Consider the following 8996-nt stretch of genomic DNA (forward strand, 5'->3'; position numbering starts at 1 on the left):
TAAGTACATGTAATAAGATGTCAAAGGTGTCAAACTCATTTCCTGCACTCAGTTCCCAACCAAAAGAAACCACAATCACCTTCTCAAAGAATATGATGAGAATTAACATCATCAACTTGTGTTTAAGTTAACAGCGCACACTAAAATCCTTTAGGTGGCTAATGTGCTAAAAGCTTAATTAAAAAAAAAAAACTAATTTAATCTGTTTCAAATAAATCTTAAGAACTAGATATTCAACCCAACCCGTCTTCACTGATAATGAGACAGTAAGATTTGGCATTGAAAAAGATTCCATTGAAAAATTAAAAATGGCATTAAAAAAGAAAAATTATTTTGATATTTTTGGCATTCTCCTATCTACAGCGTGTTAGTTTTGTCCATCAGGCCTTCTGTAGAAACATGGCGGTGTAACGTGGCGGACCCCGTAGAATAGAAACCGCTGTGTATGTAAATTGAAACAGCTCATTCTAAGGTAAGGTAACGAAAAACAATTGTTATGTTTAACAAATTATAAATGTTGTGTTGTTGAGCTTCATGTAAATGGTTGTATGAGGCTATTTGATGTTGTGATGTGATGTGTTACTATATATCACGTTTGATTTTATCTTCTGTGGAACTGCAGGATGGAGTCCAGAACACATTTTCCTACAGGGACATTAAAGTATATCTTATCTTATCTTATCTATCACACACACACACACACACACACACACACACACACACACACACACACACACACACACACACACACACTGAGGGTCCTCGATTTTAGAGTTAAATATTCCATTTCCATTGCCAACATAATGCCTTAAATCCGACACACTAGACGTTTGGGGTGGGAGTGTTGCCTGTTCAGGTCCTGTATAGCCCAAAGTACAGACAGTGGACTGGTAGCAGAGGTGCCAGTTCACCTCCTGGGCACTTCCAAGGTGCCCATGAGCAGGGCACCAAACCACCAACTACTCTGGGCACTCATCATTTGGCAGCCTGACTCCTGAGCATGTGTGTGTATTATTTCAGGCCTGTGTGTGTAACTGTACCAACAGAGATGTTGCTATAGAGGCTTGCGGTTAAGCCAGTGGCCGCTTGAAATTTGGTTCTACTTGTGCAGTTACGTTACCAGTGCCTGGAGCCAGCAAAAAGGATTAAGACAGACTCGTATTTTAGCAACCACTTCTCACATTTTATATACAAAATAAAAACGACTTTATATCATATAATAAATACGGCTTGTTGAATTTGACCATGCAAAGTTGTTTACTGTTCATTGCTGTTTGGAATTTGGACAATTTCCTCATATGTGAACTTTCATTAAAACGTTGGCTCTACCTATCTTCAGCAGATTAAAACAATGCCAGAGATCATATTGCTCGCTGTGTGTGCTGATGCCAGGCTTTGCAGCGGGTTGTGGGTCCAGAAGATTGACGTTCTCTCCTTAGCATCCATATTATATGTGAATCACGCTTTCCTTGCCCCCTCCCCTATAACCCCCTGCCATCTTTTTTCTATTTCTACCCAATTGCCAAATCACTGTAGCTGATATAGCCGATTTCTTGTGCAGAAAAGCATCCTGCACGACTGACAGATCAAAGCAAAGAAAATCAATGTGCTGTCACGGTGCCACATTATGTAAACCCCAGCCATCTGAAAACGATCAGAATCAATATCTGCAACGTTTAGTGGCCATGCCTGGCGTGTGGTGTTGTCTTTCATACTGTACATGCTTTGATCTGGTGTCTGTGCAGTCTTGGATTTTCTCCTACTTGTTTCTACTCCTGCACAAGCACACACGTACTGTTCATGTAATGCTGAATTAAAGACTTAATTTCACTACACAGCACTGCACATTTATTATAATTACAATAACACACATTTGAGTTTAAAGTGCTTTACAGAAAAGGATGTTTAAAATCCTTAAAAGGGACTAAAGCCTTACAGATGATTGTAATAAATCACTCTTGACACGTTAGACCACAGATAAGATAGCACTACTATCAGTAAGTGCCGTCCTACTTGGCGATTACTGTTAAACACAAGAAAACTAATTCAGCCAGGATACACATCAAGTTACATACCTTCTTTGTGCTCACATAATAACTTTTGTTTTAGAGCAAGGGAAAGTTGACACACAATTACCACTGTAGTGGGTTTTCATGACATTGCTGAAGCTGTTAGTAAAGAGCTGGAAAAGCCACAACAAGTCAAATATCTCGCTTCCATCACAGACTTTGGACTTCTTAGTGAATGAGCAAGAAAGAACTTTAGCAGGGTGTCAAAAATGAAGCAAATGGGAAAACAATAGCAGGGGGGAAAAGTAACACCACAGTATAGCTTGGATGTCTTCTTTTTTGTTGTTGCACAAAGGCATTCATAAAAAAAAAAAACAAAACAAAACATTAACAATTCCCACCCATGCTTTTTTCAAGAGGTGATAATGTGGTCTTGCAAGACTTTTAATGTGGCACCTGCTCATGCTGAGTTTATGTCATGTGAGAGTACAGCAGTTGAAGAGCTGCCTTTGTCTGTCTTTAGACATTAGATACCTAGAATGTGAAGCACACAACAGCAGCAGCAGCACATTATAGACGTTCAATGCTTGATATGTCCTTGTAAATAATTGCTTCACCACTGGATTAATAGTGGAGAGAGAACTTGCCTTCGTGAATAAATATTTAGCCCACAGTATAAAGCAAATTCCCTTGAAGATCTATGACCAACCACAAATTCCTGTGAGGAATATCAATGCTATGCCCGTTCATAAGTTTATCAAACCATCTATTGTATGTATTCTCAATCCGTGTTCACAGCAGCCCAGGGGGTTTTCTGCTGTTCATCAGAGGGGCTGTTTTCCCTATTGAGATAAGAAATTAAATCTGCAGGAGCAGAGGATGCTGGGTTTGCTGCAGGGTGGCGAAGCAGTAGCTCTGATAATGGAGCCGACTCCCATTGCGCAGGCTATGAGGCAAACAGCCGTGGCGCCAGCCCAACCCTGCCTATGTGAGAGGATAGCTAACAGTGTCACTCTGCGGAAGCTCTCTCTCCCTCTCTCTCCCTCTCTCTCTCTCTCTCTCTGCATGTGAACATGTGGTTAAATCTGCATGTGACAGAGAGGGGAGGAAAAGAACAAGATGTAGAATACGTGGGAGGAAAAAGGGGTAAAACTGGAGGGTTTGCTTTTGTGTTTAATGTAGTGAGAATATGCATGCATGGCGAGTCAAACATACTGACCCTGTGGAGTGATCGATGGGCTCAAAGCCTCTCTCTTCTCTCCCTTTGCCCCATCACTTTCTGTTCACATTCTGGATGGGTTATGTGTGCTGGAATATTATGGAAATGTGAAGAGGGTTTTAATTTCAATTTGGGAACTCACCAGAATATTGTGTCGTTTTGGATGCTCCTCACAGGGTTCACTTCAAAGCAGTCTGCAGAGAGAAATAAACGGTCACATCTTAATGTGCAAGCACAAATAACATTGAGGGCCATACGGCACCAGTTGTAATAGTGTCAGAATCATAAAAAAAAGGTTCAATTTATAGTTCAATCTTTGATTTCATACCAGGCTCAATACAAATGATTTGATATTTCTGAAGCAGTGGAACAATCTTTTTCTGCCCCGAGCCTCTCTTCCAGGGGAATTTAAAAGAGGAAGAATTGAAGCAGACATTTCATTTTACCTGCCTCCTTCTTAACAGATGATTTTCTGCTTTATACGCATAACTAATATTTCTCTTTAGCCTGTATAATAATTAAACTTGTATTGTACACTGGAGCACTCCCATTACCTTGTGGTCAATTTTTACTTTCATATATGTATTTATTTTTTTTTATCACAACTATTAGATGCAATAAACAAATTCAATGAATAGAATCTGTAGGTTTTGCACTCTTCCTTTGTGCTGTACAGTAAGTAATGGATCCTTGTATAATGTGGTGTCATTATATAGTGTATTGTTAGATTATCGTCAACAACAAAAACTATGCATCCACCATATCAAGTTAAATAAAGCCAATTACAGAGACATACCATACAATATGTGACTATAATGTTTTTTTTTAAATATTATACTGTATGTGAATGGGGAAAAAAAATGCAGAAATAAATCCCAGTTAAATGCAGTCCAATGCTTCAACAAGCTCCACATTGAACATAGAGTTGAAGCTAATATATGGCTGGTACAGACACAAGCAACTACATTATGTTTAATTAGCCAAGGTGTTTAACTGTTTTTTTTTTACAAATGGATGACTTGAAGGAAGTGAGATGACAGACACCTAATTTGCTATCACAGGCCCATATCATGGCAGGAAAATATTGTTGTATTTGTCCATCCATCCATCCATCCATCCATCTGGAGCAGCTCCAGCAGGGGACCCCAAACTTCCCTTTCCCGAGCCACATTAACCAGCTCTGACTGGGGGATCCCAAGGCGTTCCCAAGCCAGGTTGGAGATATAATCCCTCCACCTAGTCCTGGGTCTTCCCCGAGGCCTCCTCCCAGCTGGACGTGCCTGGAACACCTCCCTAGGGAGGCGCCCAGGGGGCATCCTTACCAGATGCCCAAACCACCTCAACTGGCTCCTTTCGCGCGTGAGCCAGCGGCTCTCTACTCCGAGCTCCTCACGGATGACTGAGCTTCTCACCCTATTTCTAAGGGAGACGCCAGCCACCCTCCTGAGGAAACCCATTTCGGCCGCTTGTACCTTGGATCTCATTCTTTCGGTCATGACCCAACCTTCATGACCATAGGTGAGGGTAGGAACGAAAACTGACCGGTAGATCGAGAGCTTTGCCTTCTGGCTCAGCTCTCTTTTCGTCGCAACGGTGCGATAAATTGAATGTAATACCGCACCTGCTGCGCCCGATTCTCCGACCAATCTCCGGCTCCATTGTCCCCTCACTTGCGAACAAGACCCCAAGGTACTTGAACTCCTTCACTTGGGGTAAGGACTCATTCCCTACCTGGAGTAGGCACTCCATCGGTTTCCTGCTGAGAACCACGGCCTCAGATTTAGAGGTGCTGATCCTCATCCCAGCCGCTTCAAACTCGGCTGCGAACCGATCCAGTGAGTGCTGAAGGTCACAGGCCGATGATGCCATCAGGACCACATCATCTGCAAAGAGCAGCGATGAGATCCCCAGCCCACCGAACTGCAACCCCTCCCCACCCCGACTACGCCTTGATATCCTGTCCATAAATATTACAAACAGGATTGGTGACAAAGCGCAGCCCTGGCGGAGGCCAACCCTCACTTGAAACGAGTCCGACTTACTGCCGAGAACCCAGACACAGCTCTCACTTTGGTCGTACAGAGATTGGATGGCCCTGAGTAGAGACCCCCTCACCCCATACTCCCGCAGCACCTCCCACAGTATCTCCCGGGGGACCCGGTCATACGCCTTCTCCAAATCCACGAAACTGTATTTGTATCCAGTTTATTTAAAGATGTAGTAAAATCAAAAATAAACTTTTCTTATAGTGTCCTTATGCTAATTTTGGTGCTATCGCTTGACATATGTCAAATAAAGGTTTTTATAAAAAAAAAGAGCATTTATATATTACATTAAAAATTCCTCCTTTTATTTTCTTGTAAAACTAATGAAAATATTTTTGATGAGTCATCCTACATTTGGGGGGCATAAATAAAAAATGTAACCCATCAAATGTAATTTAGGTTCCAATAATAACTGGTGCGGATTTAGGACTTGAAATTGTTAGTAACTTTTTCACTGATGGGTCCTTGATTCTAAACAGGGGCAGACAAAAGCAGGCCTCTGCCCAATAACATTACGGGATTTTGTCTCTTGCTGACTTTATTATGTTTTCAAATGTGTTTAAAATAACATTCTTGTAAAATGGGTCTTGAAGGCTATATTCATGATATAATACAAAACTCGCCACAAAGACCTACGTTTAAGCATCTCCGGTGCAGTGGTTTCATGCACACCTAGGTTTGAGTTGCATTAATCTCACAGGATGAACCGAACAAAACAGGTTAGGTGTAAATCGTGTCCATAGTATACAAATAAACTTGGAACTCATTTTAACCACTGCAGTACTGTACATAGGCTAAAACAATTCAATGGAGCCACAATTTATTCTCGCTCTCCCAAGTGCACAACTCAAGGTGTACATGGAGCTATCACAGTTAATTTAATTTTTTTAGATGAAGAAAAAGGGACCACTTTCCACCTTTTTTTTTTTTTTTTTTTTTTTTTTAGGAATACAACTAACAACAGAAGAATAGCTCTGATTCTCTTCTGTCAGATTTAATTGCCAAAGCAACGATCTTGATCAGGATCTCTACAGTCCTTTTTCAATCAGCCCCAGCCAAAGCAACACATGGTGTTTGACCAAGCAAGACATATTTACCAACCCCAACTCCCACTCCTACTAAGCGTAAACAAGGTGGGCCCTCCACAAAAGACCCTGGCATTGAGAGCAACCTCCAATGGTTGCTCAGTAAGCCATCCATTACATCCAAAAGATGTTGTTGCAATTCGCAACTCACTTCGTACCTACAAGAGCTCCCTTAAGATCTAGGTGATCTAGATTTACATTTTTCAGATGACATGTGGGACTTGGCCTTGAGCAAGATACACTCCTCTTTTATATGCACCATACACCTGTGACCCTTATACAGTTCAAAGTAGTACATCATACTAGGGCTGGGCGATATGGAGAAAATCAAATATCACAATATTTTTGACCAAATACCTCGATATTGATACCGCAACGATGTTGTAGTGTCGATTATTGGTGCTTTCACAAAATATTTACATAATGAGATTTGAGATAAATAATCACCAGTAATGTGGATATAATGACTAAGTGGGTAAAGATAAATAAACAGTTACAACAGTCTGGTAAGTTCAGAAAATGACATCACTTTACTGTAATGCAGCCTTTAAAACAAGGAAAAGACAACACGTGTGTCATATTACAATATATCTAGTCTCATATCACGATATCGATATAATAACAATATATTGCCCAGCTCTACATCATACTATATTTCCAAAACGAAGCTGGCTAGAAATAACCCTGAGGTGAGGTGGCACTATCTGTGACAAATGCAAAAGTGCCTTTGCCTCTCTTCTTTATATGTTCTGGTCGTACACATGCCTAGCTGATTTTTGGAAATCAGTCTTCCAAACCTTATCGGAAATCTTGCCCCATTGATCCTGACCCTCTGACTGCTGTCTTTGGCATTACCTTACTACTAGAATTGATTTTGCCTAAAACTAAACAAGGTGTGCTGTGCTGGCCCTTCACTTCTTTACTGGCTTTACCAGCTATACTATTATATTACTATTCAAATGGAGAGATGCTGCCCCTCCCTCTCACCCCCACTGGACGTTATGCTAGGTTTGAAACTTGATAAAAAATTATTTTGCTTCCCTCAAAAGTCAGTCAACAAAGCATTGGCTCCTTTTCTATCCTTCTTTGAGAAACCAGAGACTGTCGTCTCGGAGTAACTGCTCCCAACTAATATCATTTTACTGCTACTAATTATTTATGTATTTTTAGTGTTGTGGGTTTTATTTATTTATGTTTGTATGGTACATCAGCTGGATGCCTGGGGTTGGCTTAAGGAGGGAAAATGTAACTTGTGCAAGATGTTTATTCGTACTGTTCCACACAGTTTAATGGCGTTTAATAAATAAACCTTGAAAAGAATAGGTAATATTCCAAACATTTAGCTGGTGTTATTACGGAATCAGTGATATATGATTTAGTGTGGGTATTTTGTTACGTTTTTAATACAACTTAAATCCTTTACTTTCAAAATGTCATTACGTTACTTCCAACGGCCAGCTTTCAGACTGATCTAAGACAGCGATGTGAGAAGTACAATTTCACGCATATCGCACTTCACTGAGATGTCCATCTTAGGTTCATGTTCCCTGAAGCATCCAACACTGAGGATGTGATTAGAACATGCTGCACATGCACTCACACTGTAAATATCATCGGAGCTATTCCTGCCGCTTTAGCTGTAATCTTACATATTGTGATTGCATGCTAACTGCCCCTCCATCTATTCATCAAACTCCCACGCAGACACAGCAAACACATTCATGTATGCTGCAAGCACATAGACTTCAATTGAGTGACAAAGCGATTAGATTTGTGAGAGGATTTTCTTCTCTACATTTTAGTTATTGATGTTTACTAATTAAAAATGCTGGTGGTGGGATGTGTGATTTGCAGGGGGAGAAGGGAAAGGTTGCATACTGAAAAACAAAATCGTTTTTGCTCCAAAGCATCCATCCTTTAACCATCGAATGTCATTATGCTCAGATACTGCCTCCAGCCTTTGCTGCTTTTGTGCCAATGCTAAAGGATTTTTAAACCAGAGGACTAGCAGCATTTAAAGCATACCTGGTATAATTTTAAACATATATGGCTAAACAATATTTTCATTATCCAAATGATGTAATCTGCCTGTTATTTTCTTGCTATTTTCTTCAATGCTGTGTAACATTTCGAAAACCAGGCTCTTCCTCAGACTTCAGACTATAAAGTGTCCAATATAATCTTACAGAGCCCGAGGTGAAATGTTCAAATTACTTGTTGTATCCGACCATCAGTCCAAAATCCAAAGCCATTCACTTCACTATCATACAGTATATGGCAAAGCAAGGCTTCAAATCCTCACATTTTAGTTTTACTTTTTAAAAAAATAGTTTTTAAAATTGAAAAAAAAATGTCAGAGTTTTGCTTGGAAGAATGACTTAAACATTTAATAGATTATGAAAATTGGTCATTATTAATAATCAATTAACCAGCAAATAGTTTCAGCCATAAAACAATATCACAGCTTTAGATTCACATATACGTACACACATATATATATATATATATATATATATATACATACATATATATATATATACATACATATATATATATATATATATATATATATATATATTGTATATATATATATATATATATATATATATATATATATATTAGACAATTTTTTGATGAT

General features: G+C 39.6%; 1 protein-coding gene across 3 annotated transcripts in view; it reads right to left on the reverse strand.

The window, feature by feature from the left end:
• Nucleotides 1-8996, reverse strand: part of lrfn1 (leucine rich repeat and fibronectin type III domain containing 1) — a 287298-nt gene that overhangs the window by 51628 nt on the left and 226674 nt on the right. For all 3 annotated transcript variants that reach the window (XM_039824072.1, XM_039824061.1, XM_039824081.1), the window contains one exon: nucleotides 3371-3422. The gene's annotated coding sequence lies outside the window, so the exon portion shown is untranslated. The remainder of the gene's footprint in view (nucleotides 1-3370; nucleotides 3423-8996) is intronic.

This window comes from Perca fluviatilis, chromosome 2, assembly GCF_010015445.1.
Source record: "Perca fluviatilis chromosome 2, GENO_Pfluv_1.0, whole genome shotgun sequence".
Lineage (NCBI taxonomy): Eukaryota > Metazoa > Chordata > Actinopteri > Perciformes > Percidae > Perca > Perca fluviatilis.